The sequence below is a fragment of the Malus sylvestris genome, chromosome 2, assembly GCF_916048215.2.
Source record: "Malus sylvestris chromosome 2, drMalSylv7.2, whole genome shotgun sequence".
Lineage (NCBI taxonomy): Eukaryota > Viridiplantae > Streptophyta > Magnoliopsida > Rosales > Rosaceae > Malus > Malus sylvestris.
Window position 1 is genome coordinate 35937953 of NC_062261.1, and position 16858 is coordinate 35954810.

At 35.5% G+C, this 16858-nt stretch overlaps 1 long non-coding RNA gene across 1 annotated transcript; it reads left to right on the forward strand.

Moving 5' to 3' along the window:
- The first annotated feature begins 117 nt into the window (after positions 1 to 117).
- Positions 118 to 943, forward strand: LOC126611315 (uncharacterized). Its single transcript, XR_007618806.1, has 2 exons — positions 118 to 263; positions 389 to 943. It is a non-coding gene; the product is annotated as an uncharacterized LOC126611315 (long non-coding RNA).
- The last annotated feature ends 15915 nt before the right edge of the window (positions 944 to 16858 follow it).

The following is a 16858-nucleotide window of genomic DNA, read 5'->3' on the forward strand; positions in this document are numbered from 1 at the left end:
CCTCCCTTCTCTTCCCTGCACCCATCGTCCCCGCACACCCACCCATTCCCCTCATTCTCACTCCATTCTCTCCTTTGCACTTACCAATTTATCACTATTGCTTCTACGATTGGGAATTAGGGTTCTTGGGTTGCGTTCAGATTGGGATTTTGTAAAATCAAATTGGGTTTTGATTGTTGGGGTTTAATTTGTGGTTGCAGATGGCCCGTACCAAGCAAACTGCTCGGTCCACCGGAGGCAAGGCGAAGCAACTTGCTACCAAGGTTCGCATATACGTTCTTCAAACCCTAATCTTTACCCCCTTTAATCTGCTATGTTTTCTTTCAATGTGTTGATTCTATTTGTGTACCTTTTGAATTGTGGGTTGTGTTTGGTTTCTTTGATTTAGAATTGGATTTGTGGGAAAAGATTGGATTTTGAGTTGTGGGTTATGTTTGGATTGTGGGATTGTGTATTGGGTCGGGGGAGAAATGTCGAGTTCGTCGGAGACTGAGGAGGTTTCAGGCCAGAGAGGGATGAGGACGGCGGAGAAGCCGTCAAACTTCACTCAGACATGCAGCATGCTTTGCCAATACCTCAAGGAGAAAGGCAGCTTTGGAGATCTGAATCTTGACATGGCGTGCAAATGAGAGAAGGGAGTGAGAAGGAGGGGAATGGGTGGGTGTGCGCGGCGGATGGGTGCAGGGAAAAGAAGGGAGAAAGGAGGAGGGAGGGGGAATGGGTGGGTGCCCCTTTGAAGAGAAGAATAAGATGAAAGAAAGAAAGAAGAAGAGAAAAAAAAGCAAGCAACCATGTGTGCAAGGAAAATTCCACGTCCCTGAAGAGAAGAAAGAAAAAAAAAAGAAAAAAAATCCATGTGGACCACTTAATGACGTGGCGCCAATCATTGTTCACATGGATGCCACGTCATCACTTAACGAGAGAATTAACAGTTTGACTAACGGATGTATGAGACTGTCCCAAAATTTACACTTTAGGTATGACTCTAGGACAAAAAAAACTTGATGTACTAAATGTTGAAAACCACAAAACTTAAGGATAGTACAGAGATTTACCCTAGAGTTTTAGTTAAGTGGAAATTAAAACAAAATAAAAGGAAAAAAATTAGAGAACTTTAACGAAAAGTTTCTGGTACTGTTATTTTAATGAAAAATCATATTTTTACACTAAAAAATCAATTCTAGTACTATTCATTTAACCTTTATTTTGTTCTTATAGTAAAAAACTCAAAGTTTTCAAATCATTTTCATTATTTTTTCAAAAAAATTAAGGATGCGGAGCAGTAAAACTATAATTATGCACCAGTGAAAGAAAGAGCCAAAAAATAAAGGGTAAAGTGAATAGTACCAGGATTGACTTTTTAGTGTAAAAATGTAATTTTTCGTTAAAGTTAACAGTATCGTTGACTTTTCGTTAAAACTCCTTTTTTCAACTCCTCATTATTCGACACATACATCCGGTCACCCTCCATCACAAGTTCACCTGCCCTCCGTAATCTCAATTCTCCGTAAGCTCGAACTTGGTTTACAAACGACACACCCCAACACACAAGGAATAATGTTTTCTACCACGTGACCCCATTTGCACTCACTGTGTCCCCAACTACAAAAACCAAGCAGGTTTCGAGCCGTTGGAGCTCTAGTGACGGCGATTCGATGTTCGAGGGTGTTAAGTATTTCGGCTGTCCCTCGGCATTTTCAGGCCATTTCCGACAGAACCAAATGTCGTAGCAGATATAAAACTTAAAGGCTTTTTGGATTTTAGAGCTTCAATAAGATTTATTTTAGATTTTGACCCGAATGGTTTTTTAAAAAAAATTCAACAACAAAACAAAAACAATTTACACATAACTTTCGGTACCTTATTTTATTCATAGGTACGAAAGTATCGGTACATAAGTTTTGATACGAATGTGTCAGTAAATAACTTTAGGTACCTTATTTTACTCATAGGTACAAAAGTATTGGTATGTAAGTTTTGGTCCAAATGTGTCGGTACATAACTTTCATTTCGGTACGAATATATCGGCACAAATGTATTGGTACATAACTACAATATCTAAACATGCATATATACGTAATATACACATACATATATATGAAGAAATTCACGCACAATGAAAAATATATGATAATATATGACTTTTCTTATTATGGGAACTTACTAAAAACTATCAGTAATAAATAACATTTTTATTATTTATGAGAATCAATATATAACCTACAACCAAAAAGCTCAATAATAACTACAACCTATTTAATATTAAAAAATTACAATTAAATGCCAAAGATTAGAATTAGTTTTTAATTTTAAACAAGGTATTATTCAAAAAGTAATCTTAGAAAAGGATTAGAATATAATTTTCAGTAAAATTTATTCCACTCGTCGCGGGCTTCATTTTGATGTAAAATAAGTCTCGGTCGTGGTTGGCCGGATTCCAGCGAAGGGTTGGCCGTTGGCCGTCATGTGCGGTTGCGCGTGGCAGCGTTCTTAGCCAGAGACCTGACTTTGTCTCTCAAGACTAATTTTGATGCCCTTAATTCATTTTTGACATGATTCCATTTACCCATATATCTGTAAAACTATAACACACTTGGGTTTCACTTCAGTTACATACCCAATCAACAATGGGCTGCATGTATTTATAACAGCTTTAGGATTACAATGGGAGTTTGAAAACCCTAAATACAAGCAGTTTTCAAAAATACAAATACAACAAATATTTGAAATACAAAACCCTAGAAACTAGGAGTATCAGAAAAGGATAAGAGTTTGACGAAGATCACAACTCCTCAAATCTCGGCAAGCACGCTGGATCTTGACTTCGTCTAACACCCCCCCCCCCCCCGCAAGCTGAAGGGTTGAGGAACAACAGGAAGCTTGGACACCAACAGCTTGAATCTAGACGAAGACAAACCTTTGGTAAATATATCTGCAAGCTGATCTTGGGAACAAATGTAATTAACCAACAGTTCACCACGAACCACTTTCTCCCTGACATAGTGATAATCAACCTCTAAATGCTTAGTTCGTGAATGAAACACAGGATTCGAAGCAAGAGCTATGGAAGACACATTGTCACACCATATATGAGGTCGTATAAGATGTAACTGCAGATCTTGGAATAACGATCGCAACCATGAAAGTTCAGCTGCTGTGTAGGCGAGTTGCTTGTACTCGGCCTCAGAACTCGAACGAGAAACAGTTTTCTGTTTCTTTGAACTCCAGGACACCAAGTTTGAACCAAGATAAATACAAAATCCACCAGTAGAATGTCGAGTGTCTGGATTCCCAGCATAGTCTGCATCAGAGAAAGCAGAAAGATGAGCAGTACCTGGTTTTAGGCCTGGCAAACGGGTTGTGTCAATCGTGTTCGTGTCGTTTTCATGTAACACCTGTTATCTTAACGGGCCGTGTCGTGTCACACCCGTTATCTTAACGGGTCCTTAACAGGTCGTGTCACTTTACCCAACGGGTAAAGTGACCCGACCCGTTATGACCCGTTAAGAAAAATATATTTTTTTTCTTAAATTTGCACATACCACACATTGCCACATAAATATTACTTCAAAACATTAAAACACATTTGTCGTTTAAGTACTACATCTACACTCGAAAATAAGAGCCTAATAAAAAAATAATACATACACTACTAATCTATTACAAATTTTAAATGTGCAAGGATATGCAAAATGAAACAGTTTTTGTTTTCAAAGTTGTGAAATCTTTCTCAAAAGTTTAAACCTCAATTTACAAAATCCTTGATTTACATCGATCATCATGAAATTGCATTGGAACTTTGGCTTGATCTATTGCCTTCAAGAGTTATATTGATGATGTTTTCAGTAAGGTTTTCCACGTCATAACTATCTTCTGCATAAACTAAGCATAGAAAAACCAAACATTAAAAATCATTCAAATTATGAGAAGTTTACCAAAATAATTATGAAAAAAAATAAAACAATAGTACTATACCATACTTTTATTAAGTATAAACATAAGATTTTGTGATATCCACTAGTGTAAATATTTTAAATTGAAGATCGAATTCAATCATTGTATTCATATAAGGTCAAGGAGTGTAGTTGTAAAAAATCATCAAAATCGGAGTTAGATTAACCGTTAAATCGTGATTTTTCGTTTATAACCGTCGAAAAGTTTTGTCCTGTTACGTGCTCTCTGAATGTTTGTTTTTTGCAATTTTTGGCGTATGCGATCTCGAAATATATACAAACATGTTTGACGGTTGGATCATTGAAACTAGTTTCGTAGAATGAGTATCCCATCAAAACAATAGATTCACTAATACTTAAGAGTTTATTCATACTTTTATTAAGTATAACATAAGATTTTGTGGTTTCCACTAGTGTAAATATTTTAAATTGAAGATTGAATTCAATCATTGTATTCATATAGGGTCAAAGAGTGTAGTTGTAAAAAATCATCAAAATCGGAGTTAAAATGACCGTTAAATCGTGATTTTTCGTTTATAACCGTCGAAAAGTTTTGTCCCGTTACTTGATCTCTGAATGTTTGTTTTTTGCAATTTTTGGCGTATGCAATCTCGAAGTATATATAAACATGTTTGACAGTTGGATCATTGAAACTAGTTTCGTAGAATGAGTATCCCATCAAAACAATAGATTCACTAATACTTAATAGTTTATTCATACTTTTATTAAGTATAATATAAGATTTTGTGGTGTCCACTAGTGTAAATATTTTAAATTGAAGATCGAATTCAATCATTGTATTCATATAGGGTCAAGGAGTGTGGTTGTAAAAAAACATCAAAATCGGAGTTAAAATGACCGTTAAATCGTGATTTTTCGTTTATAACCGTCGAAATGTTTTGTCCCGTTACTTGATCTCTGAATGTTTGTTTTTTGTAATTTTTGACGTATACGATCTTGAAGTATATACAAACATGTTTGACGGTTAGATCTTTGAAACTAGTTTCATATAATGAGTATCCCATCAAAACAATAAATTCACTAATACTTAATAGTTTATTCATACTTTTATTAAGTATAATATAAGATTTTGTGGTTTCCACTAGTGTAAATATTTTAAATTGAAGATCGAATTCAATCATTGTATTCATATAAGGTCAAGGAGTGTAGCTGCAAAAAATCATCAAAATCAGAGTTAAAATGACCGTTAAATCGTGATTTTTCTTTTTATAACCGTTGAAAAGTTTTGTCCCGTTAATTGATCTCTGAATGTTTGTTTTTTGTAATTTTTGACGTATGCGATCTCGAAGTATATACAAACATGTTTGACGGTTTGATCTTTGAAACTAGTTTCGTAGAATGAGTATCCCATCAAAACAATAGATTCACTAATACTTAATAGTTTATTCATACTTTTATTAAGTATAACATAAGATTTTGTGGTATCCACTAGTGTAAATATTTTAAATTGAAGATCGAATTCAATCATTGTATTCATATAAGATCAAGGAGTGTAGTTGTAAAAAATCATCAAAATCGAAGTTAAATTAACCGTTAAATCGTGATTTTTCGTTTATAACCGTCGAAAAGTTTTGTCCCGTTACTTGCTCTCTGAATGTTTGTTTTTTGCAATTTTTGGCGTATGCAATCTCGAAATATATACAAACATTTTTTATGGTTGGATCATTGAAACTAGTTTCGTAGAATGAGGATCCCATTAAAACAATAGATTCACTAATACTTAAGAGTTTATTCATACTTTTATTAAGTATAACATAAGATTTTGTGGTATCCACTAGTGTAAATATTTTAAATTGAAGATCGAATTCAATCATTGTATTCATATAAGGTCAAGGAGTGTAGTTGTAAAAAATCATCAAAATCGGAGTTAAATTAACCGTTAAATCGTGATTTTTCGTTTATAACCGTCGAAAAGTTTTGTCCCGTTACTTGCTCTCTGAATGTTTGTTTTTTGCAATTTTTGGCGTATGCGATCTCGAAATATATACAAACATGTTTGACGGTTGGATCATTGAAACTAGTTTCGTAGAATGAGTATCCCATCAAAACAATAGATTCACTAATACTTAAGAGTTTATTCATACTTTTATTAAGTATAACATAAGATTTTGTAGTTTCCACTAGTGTAAATATTTTAAATTGAAGATCGAATTCAATCATTGTATTCATATAAGGTCAAGGAGTGTAGTTGTAAAAAATCATCAAAATCGGAGTTAAAATGACCGTTAAATCGTGATTTTTTGTTTATAACCGTCGAAAAGTTTTGTCCCGTTACTTGATCTCTGAATGTTTGTTTTTTGCAATTTTTGGCGTATGCGATCTCGAAGTATATATAAACATGTTTGACGGTTGGATCATTGAAACTAGTTTCGTAGAATGAGTATCCCATCAAAACAATAGATTCACTAATACTTAATAGTTTATTCATACTTTTATTAAGTATAATATAATATTTTGTGGTATCCACTAGTGTAAATATTTTAAATTGAAGATCGAATTCAATCATTGTATTCATATAAGGTCAAGGAGTGTAGTTGCAAAAAATCATCAAAATCAGAGTTAAAATGACCGTTAAATTGTGATTTTTCTTTTTATAACCGTCGAAACTTTTTGTCCCGTTAATTGATCTCTGAATGTTTGTTTTTTGTAATTTTTGACGTATGCGATCTCGAAGTATATACAAACATGTTTGACGGTTGGATCTTTGAAACTAGTTTCGTAGAATGAATATCCCATCAAAACAATAGATTCACTAATACTTAATAGTTTATTCATACTTTTATTAAGTATAACATAAGATTTTGTGGTATCCACTAGTGTAAATATTTTAAATTGAAGATCGAATTCATTACTTGTATTCATATAGGGTCAAAGAGTGTAGTTGTAAAAAATCATCAAAATCGGAGTTAAAATAACCGCTAAATCGTGATTTTTTGTTTATAACCGTCGAAAACTTTTGTCCCATTACTTGATCTCTGAATGTTTGTTTTTTGCAATTTTTGGCGTATGCGATCTCGAAGTATATACAAACATGTTTGACGGTTGGATCATTGAAACTAATTTTGTAGAATGAGTATCCCGTCAAAACAATAGATTTACTAATACTTAAGAGTTTATTCATACTTTTATTAAGTATAACATAAGATTTTGTGGTATCCACTAATGTAAATATTTTAAATTGAAGATCGAATTCAATCATTGTATTCATATAGGGTCAAGGAGTGTGGTTGTAAAAAATCATCAAAATCGGAGTTAAAATGACCGTTAAATCGTGATTTTTCGTTTATAACCGTCGAAAAGTTTTGTCCCGTTACTTGCTCTCTGAATGTTTTTTTTTTGCAATTTTTGGCGTATGCAATCTCGAAGTATATACAAACATGTTTGACGGTTGGATCGTTGAAATTAGTTTCGTATAATTCGTATCCCCTGAAGTTCAATGGTGTGTGTGTATATATATATATATTTATTTATTAAGTAGATTTAAATCTATTTATTTTGTATGTATAATTATTATAGTTTTTAGGGGTATAAAATTTAATATATATATATATATATATATAATTATTATAGTTAATATTTTGGGTATAATTATTATAGTATATATAATTATTATAATTATTATAGTTAATTTAATATATATATATAATTATTATAGTTTTTAGGGGTATAAAATTGTTAAATTAATATATATATATAATTATTATAGTATTTTTTAGGGTTATAAATTATTAAATTAATATTCTGCTTATCGTGTTACCCACGTGTATACCCGAACAAACCCGTTATCTTAACAGGTGCTTATCGGGTTACCCGATAACGACCCGTTTCGTTATCGTGTCGACCCGAACACCTGTTAATTTCGTGTCGTGTCGTGTCGGGTTATCGGGTCGTGTCAGGAATTGCCAGGCCTACCTGGTTTATAGAGAAGACCATGACTATGCATAACCTTCAAGTAACATAAAATTTGTTTGACTGCCATCCAGTGAACCATTGTTGGAGCATGCATAAATTGACATACTTGGTTAACTGCATAAGATAAGTCTGGGCGAGTTATTGTCAAGTATTGTAGAGCACCTACAACACTACGATACAACTCTGGTTGATCAAAAGGGTCTCCATCATGAGCACTTCGTTTCGGACCAGAAGACATTGGTGTAGAAATTGGTTTGGCCTCAGTAAATTTGGTACGGGACAACAAGTCGAGAGCATACTTAGATTGACACAAATGCATGGTAGTTCCATCGTACTTGACTTCCACACCCAAGAAATAATTCAACGGTCCCAAATCCTTCATGGAGAACAAAGTACTCAACTTCGTTATTAACTTGGACATATGACGAGGACTGTTCCCAGTTACCAAAATATCATCTACATAGATGAGAAGAATAAGATACACCCCTTTGTGATTGAACACAAACAAACTGTAATCACAAGTGGATTCCTGAAAACCAAGTTGAAGCAGAAAATTTGAGAATCGCTGAAACCAGGCCCGAGGAGCCTGTTTGAGGCCATAAATACTACGTTCAAGTTTACAAACATGATTAGGTAACTGCTGATCAACAAAACCCGGAGGCTGGCGCATGTACACTGTTTCGGTCAAGAAACCATGCAAAAACGCATTTTGGACGTCAAGCTGCCTCACATGCCAACCTTTTGTAATTGCAAGACTTAAAACAAGTCGAATTGTACTATGTTTAACCACGGGACTGAAAGTCTCATTATAATCCACACCAGCCTTTTGATGAAATCCATTGGCTACAAGCCGCACCTTGTAACGTTCAATTGTTCCATCTGAACGTCTGTTCAATTTGAAAACCCATTTGTTTGGTAGTAAATTCATTTTTGGATGAAACGGGACCAAACGCCAAGTTCCACACTGTTGCAAAGCATTAATAGCGCGGTTACTAATCCGTAATCAAATTAAGAGGAATTGAATTGAGGAGGAATTGTATTGAGGATGAATTGAAATGAGATGGAATCAAAATCAGATTCCTGTTGAAGTTGTTTACTAAAACTGTCCGGAATTGGAATACAATTCCATAAAACTGTTTACTAATGCAGTAGAATTGGAATATAAACCAGTATGATTACTAAAATGCCCTTGTCTCAAATCAAATATTTTATATACTTTTTTAATAAAATTTGACATAGTATATAATAGTAAGAATGCTTTTTTATTTTATAGACATACTAAAATGATTTTGTTTTTTATTTTTTATAAATTTAAGTATTGACTTTAATATCTAAATTTTATCACTCAAGTTGTAATTTTTTCTCTTCTGCATATGTATGGAGTTGTGCATAATGTGAATGAGCATAGAATTATGCGTAATGAGCTAGAATGACATGGAAAGAATTTGTTAGGAGCATTTTCAGTCTTAACTCTTTAAAGATATATTTTGTTACATAATGTCGAGGAGTAGAATAAATGACTTTTACCATTTCAAATCAAAAAACTTGATTCTCCTTAAACTAAAGAGATCTTCACGAGGTGGATTTTGTATAATAGTAAATAAATGAAGAAAAAACATTAGGAACAAATAAAGAGTAGGAAATAACTTCATTAAAGTTAATATAACATCAAAGTACATATATCCAACCATCATAACCAACCTAAGCAAACTAGTCATACCCTGCCTAGGCATCATATTATCAACAAAATATTCATAACCTGCCTACACAATCAGTCACAAAAATTTACATTTTTTTTCCTCCATACCTAGTCTCACAATTAATGGAAAAATAACAACATAAATCATAGTATACCTGCAACCACTGAAGAGAGCTCAACCCACAACCTTGTCCTCACTCTTCCTAATGTCATAAAGATGATGAATATTTGATTAATAAACATTTGTGAGCATAAAGAATTGGGGATAAAGTACTCTTCCTAAACAATACAACATTTCAAAAATCACAGGTACACAATCCTGCATATCAATCTTTTTCTTAACAAGTCAAATCATACCAAACAATGATAATCTTGTATCAGATGATCTCAAAAACACTTCCCAGGAATGTTATACTGATTAGGAAACTAGGCCCCTTACATAAAACACAATAATCTTCTTTCCTTTTCCATAAAGCACTGAGAAATGCCTTCCAGATCAAGTTATGTATGGTAAAAACGAGTTCGCCATATAAAATGCAACTATGCAAGGAATGGTGCTTATTAACCACCATGTACCTCTAGCACAACATTAAAAACGAAACTTCAATGTCAACTGATATGAAGAAAATCTAACAAAAACTTTGCAATTAATTTTTTACGTGCACATACACATATATGCATATGTATATATCCCAAAAAGTAACAACTATACCTCCAAAAAGGCATGGAAGTTATCCAATCTCTCAACCCTTTACTTCCCTGGTAGAAGGCCCCTTTGCAAACTCCCACCAACCCACCGAAAGCAACTAAAATACTTGCAATTTGTTCAACATATGCCTAAATTTAACATATTAATTTCTTCAAGTTAAGACATGCAACTAGAATTTACCCTTGCATCATATGCTCTTCAAATACCTAGCTTTTTGAACCCAATAGGATAAATAAATTGCATAACCCAATTCAGAAGATCATCAAACACACAAATCCCAAATGTCCCTGATCTAAGCGTACGGTCAAACAAATCCAAACGGCAAATAAAAAGAAAAGGGTTTTTATATTAACATCCCACAAAATGTTGAATGCACCTCACATTAAAATTTAATATTAAATGACTTATTTACTCTACTATGTAATGACAATTTTGACCTTATTAGGTTTTAAAAAAAATAAAGATTTATAAATACACCTCAAATCACTTTTAGCGTATTATTTATCTTCTCAACTATCAAACATGTTGATTAAGAAAAATTGTTTTTGACGAATGGAACACGAAATCGATGTTTTAGGAGCTTCACATGAGGTAAGACTTTATAGTTTTCATTGTTTTAGTGATTTCGATGACATTGATAATTATTTAATCTTGCGTTTGCTGTATTATTTAAACTTCTATATTCATATTCATCTTTTAATGTACATATGGTTAGATTCAATCCCTGAAAATTAAAAATGAGTGTTATAAGATTTGAGAAATGTGGGGTGTAAAGAAAATGTGGGGTGTATGTACAAAATATAAGATGTATATTGAGAATGTGGGGTGGGGGTATTATGGGAAAGTAAGTGGGGTGTATTAAGATAATTTTTAAGTGAAAAAGCAAATGTGGGGTGTATTAAGTTTGTGGGGTTTATTCAACAATTTGTGAGGTGTTAATATAATTAGCCAAAGAAAAGTTTGCATCTTTGATTCTTTATGCACCTAACGATGAAAAAAAAAAGATCCATTCTGCAAATAAATATTTGTAAATCAACATTCAGCTCAATAAGTTCCCAACAACCAAATAATTCAAGTAAATTACATAAATGTAGAATATGCAACAGAATAACAGATGTCAATCTACTTCAATCCACCATTTTCCCACATTTTCTCAGCAACCAATCACTCCCCACAATACAAGATACAAAACAAAAAACATCAAAACAAATCAGACCCAATTCACAAATCCAAAAACCAATAACAAAGTTTCCAACTTTTACTGAAATTCTCTCTCTCTCTCTCTCTCTCTAACAAGTGAAGTCAACTCAAGGCGTCCGAGAACATGCCCACACAACATTATCATTAATTTCAATTCATTTTTTTTCGCTTTTCTCCTCCAAAGTCCAAGTTTTTCGCACACCAAAAAAAAAAAAAAGAGAAGAAAATCGGGGAAAAAATTGAACGAAATCCTGGAAAGAAAATCCATCATGGAGAAGAAAGAAACGAGCAACGAAACGCTGATATTCATCGAGCACTATGATCACAGAGATAAAAACACAGAAGAAGTAGGAATTTACCTATCAGTAATTGTGACGAGAGCTGTGGTTGAGAGAAGAGAGAGGTATACGGCTGAGAGAGAAATGAGTTGAGTGAAAAGAAAAATAAGTCTAGGGTTAAAAAGATAATCTTGAAAATAATGAAAGTAAATGACGGCATAAAGGGAGAAAAGTTAGCATTCTGATTCCCCAAGCCATCCGGAATCCAAATACCTCCTTTATCTTAGGAATCCAAATCAGCCAAATATTAGAATTGGATTCCAAAATTTGTGTGGGATCCACTAAATTTTGATTCATTCAGATTTAGTAAATACCGGAGTATACCGTAATCAGAATTCAATTTCATTTCTTGATTCTGATTTCCTTTACGTAAACGCGTTATAAATTCTTGTACCATTGCATTCCTCCATTCCTGAGATTTGACAGCTTGACTGGAACAAGTTGGCTCACTAGGAAAATTGTCAACAGTCACAAGCATGGCATACTTTGGGTTTGGTTTGTGAATACCAGACTGGGAACGTGTAGTAACACGATGGCCTGTAGAGCCTGACACCACTGGGATTGATGACGTAGATACTTCAACTTGTTCATGTGAAGGTATGGTTGATGACACAAGCGAGGGTGACACTAGTGTAGTAGGGTTAGGGCTTGAGGTGACAACATAAGTAATGTGGGCAGGTTGATACTGTGCAGTGTTTGGGGCAAGTTGAGACGGTGCAGTGGTGGGGAGAGGTTGAAACTGTTCAGTGTGTGGTATGAGGTCAGTGGACACAGAATGTGGATGGAGAGAAATCTCGGGTACATTTGGTGGGTGAGATATAGGAGAAGGGCAAGGCAAGTCAAAATTAAATAATATCACAGGAGATTGAGATGTACCTGAGTCGTTGACGTTTTCTGAGGTAGATGTGAGTCCCTTAAAAGGGTAAAAATCCTCATCAATAGGACATGGCGAGACAAGTAAACTCGTTTAGTGGACAAATCCATACATTTGTAGCCTTGGTGAGTCAGTGAATAACCTAGGAACACACAAGATTTTGATTTTGGTTGCAACTTATTTTGTGTATAGGGAACTAACCACGGAAAAGAGCGACATCCAAACACCTTCATGTCATACTTAGGAATTTTTTTAAACAATTTCGCATAGGGTGACATGTGGGACAAAAGTTTTGTTGGCATACGATTGATCAAAGTACGTAGCTGTAGAACAAGCATCAAACTAAAATTTATTAGGGACATGAGACTTTGAAAAAGAGGTCACACTTGGTGCGATGGCAAGTGCTTTCGCCCATGAGCGGTAGGTCTCGGGTTCGAGACTTGGGAGCAGCCTCTCCATAAATGGGGGTAAGGCTAGCCGACATTCACCTCTCCCAGACCCTGCGTAAAGCGGGAGCCTTGTGCACTGGGTACGACCTACGACATGAGACTTTGAAAGCATAACAGTACTTGTTTCAACAATATGACGATGTTTTCTTTCCGCTACTCCATTTTGTTTAGGATGTTTAGGGCATGAAAAACGTTGTGAAATCCCACTATCAGTTAGAAAATTCGGAAAAGCACGACTTTTATATTCCCCATTCATCACATTGAAGGGTTTTAATTTTCAAATTGAACATGTTCTCGATAGTGGCTTTAAATTTTACAAATATTTCAAAAACTTCACTTTTGTTTTTCATGGGAAAAATCCAAGAATATCGAGAGTAGTCATCCACAAACAACACATAGTAACGAAAACCTTCATTAGAAACAACTGGAGAAGACCAGACATCAGAATGCAAAAGTTGCAAAGGAAACGTAGAAACAGACTCAGAGACATTGAAAGGTAACTTAGTACTCTTTCCTAAGGGACATGACTCACAAAAGCTTATATCAGAAGTACCATGAATAGGTACTAGTTTATTGGAAATTAAAAACTTAATTATTGAATTGGAAGGGTGGCCAAGCCGAGCATGCCATTTTTGCACTAAACACCGTACCCCTACCAAGGCTGAAAATAAAGACTTGAACCGTCCACTGCCACTGGAAAATGGGTATAACCCATTCTCACATCTCCCTCGGAAAAGCGTCTTCCGTGTCTTGAGGTTCTTAACAAGGAAAAAATATGGAAATATTAGGAGATAGCAATTGTTGTCTAAGGTAAACCTATGGGCAGATAGTATGTTTTGAGAGGCAGTAGGGCAGTGAAGAACATTATTTAAATCAAATGAACAAGTTTTCGTATGTAATTGATTGGAACCAAAATGAGAAATAGTGATGCCAGAATCATTACCTACACCGCCAATAGTTTCATTACCAGTGTATTCTTTGGGATTAACTAAGTTCTGAAGTTCAGGAATGACATGTGCATTTGCACCCGTGTCTAACAGCCAGGTACCATTAGATTGCTTGTTGAGGGTGATAGGTGAGGAGGACATGGCTGTGAGTCTTTGGGGAGGAATCCTCCCTTCATAAGCAGCATTCATCCGTTGATAGCAATCAAGCGCAGGATGTCCCGGTTTACCACATATTTGGCAAATGATGCGCTCACCAGAACATGAGGACCTTTCACCATTAAGGGGCTGGTTGAGCTGGGTGGTATTGTCACGAGGATTGTTTTCCCGTTGATTGGTCGTAGAACCACGAGTAAATGAGGACATACCTCTTCCATTCCCACGAGACCGTCCACCGCCACGGCCTCGAGTGGCAACAAATGCATTGGCTGGTGCAGGGTCAGCCAATGAAGGATTCTGATCAGTCATTCGTCTCTCCGTAGTCAACAGCAATGCCTCAAGGGTGGGATAGATGATGGGAGTATCCCGAGCTTGAGCAGCACTTACTGTCATCTCAAATGCTGGTCCTAGATTGTTCAACACAATCTGTACAAGTTCATCATCATTCACAGGTTGCCCGGCGAGGGCAAGATTGTTAGCAATCGCATTCATGCGATCAAGGTAATCCGTAACAGAAAGATTACCTTTCTTGGTCTGCAGCAACTCATTCCGCAGAAACAAAATTCTATTATGAGAAGTGGAGGCATACCGTTGCTCTAAAGCTTCCCAAGTGGCACGCGCACTCCTCTTGCTGGCCACAGTCGACAGAACAAATGCAGTCAAGGAGCCATTTATCCAACTCAAGATCATTTGATCTTGTTGAACCCATGCACTGTACGCAGGGTTCACAGTAGTAGCACCAGGCAAGTGTTTTGGAGGGCACACCAAGGTACCATCCACGTAGCCCATGAGATCTCTACTCTTGAGAATTGGGAGGATTTGAGCCAACCACAGTGGGTAGTTGGTTCTATCAAGCTTGATATGACAACAGTGGAAAACGGATGAAAGGGATGGGTGTTGGGTGGGTTGGGGGAGATGGGATTGGAAGAACTGACGTTGTTTTCAGCCATTGAAGCGTGAAAAAAAAAAAGGATCAAGTCGTTAGACTATAAGAGGCTCAATACCATGTAAAACTATAACACACTTGGGGTTTCACTTCAGTTGCATACCCAATCAACAATGGGTTGCATGTATTTATAACAACTTCAGGATTACAATGGGAGTTTGAAAACCCTAAATACAAGCAGTTTTCAAAAATACAAACAGAAGCTTAAAGATTACAAACCGAACTTTGCGTACAACAAATATTTGAAATACAAAACCCTAGAAACTAGGAGTATCAGAAAAGGATAAGAGTTTGATGAAGATCACAACTCCTCAAATCTCGACTTCGTCTAACAATATCATGATATCGTTGTTGGTAGACGCTATTTTGTTCCCATGCTATATTTCATCGTACATTTGTCTGGGAATCATGAACAAATGTTTGAGGTAGAGTTTTAAATGATTGATGTGTATGAACTTGTGATTGATGGTAGACAATGATTCTTTTTATATCAATTTAAACTTAATTAAGGTTGATGATAAAGCCAAAAGAACGTGTAACTTTTCCATGAAACTAGAATGCATTACTCTTGCTAGACATGGTCGGTGGATGTAAAGCAGGCTGATTCCTATAATTGGTGATTATTTCTTTCCATTGAACCACAAATGACGTTATCTAACATTTCAAAACAAAACCAGATGCAACCATTCATCACACTCGATAAAATACAGGAGTTTTGCTCCACAAAGAACCATCTCTAATTTGCGGCACATTTGTTGTAACATTGCACCGTTCGTTTAGACAACAGCATGATGCAACACCTTAACTTGAGTATCGGGTTTCGCTGCACTCGATTGCCCTGCAAAAACGCAGGTGACAATGTGGTTTGATAACACATAAACAAACCAGAGCATGCTTCATGATTACGGTAATCCTAACTTTAACCTCCCCGAATGTAACTTGAAGCTTCAACCTTTTTTTTTCTTCTGTCGAAAGCTTGAGGGACAATAAGGACGACTTCTTCAAGCAGGTATCGAGCTTTACCGGGTGAAGAAAAAGGGGAGATGCTCTTGCTATTGCCAGAGCATGTCGTATGAAAAAAGTATTTCGTTCAAGAAAAATAGGTTTTTATCGTTAGGAAAGAGAAGCAATTGTGCTGTAAAGTAGCAAAACCTGTATCAGTTCTATTCCTTACTCTAAGAGCCCCTTGCATGTTGCATGCTAAGAACTTGGATCATTGTTGTATCTCCAGCAATGATGTAACACAAGTAACGATAATTGCAGTGGTCATATTTATTTTGAATACAAGTGATATTGGAGGAATTCGGGAAGCATGTACCGTTGCTACCATCACCTGCGTTGGCGCCCGATAAACTGTTGATGTGTGCTGTGTTCGCGCAACTCAAGTCAACAAAACTAGATATAATCAAACGGCAGCAGATCGTTATGGTTTTGATTTTGGAGTAGTAAATCAAAACCAAAGGCTTCTTCCAATGAAGATTAAGGACGGCCGAGAGACTGCCTGCTCGAACCGAGGAAAATACTTGTGAACGAGTCCTGTGCAAACTGTGACTAGCTCATGTTCGTCTAACCCTTCCATCCTCTTGAGTTTGAATAAATGCCCTGTTTCATTATGCTGATGGTGCTGTTTTCTAATGTGTTGGATGCTAGCCTA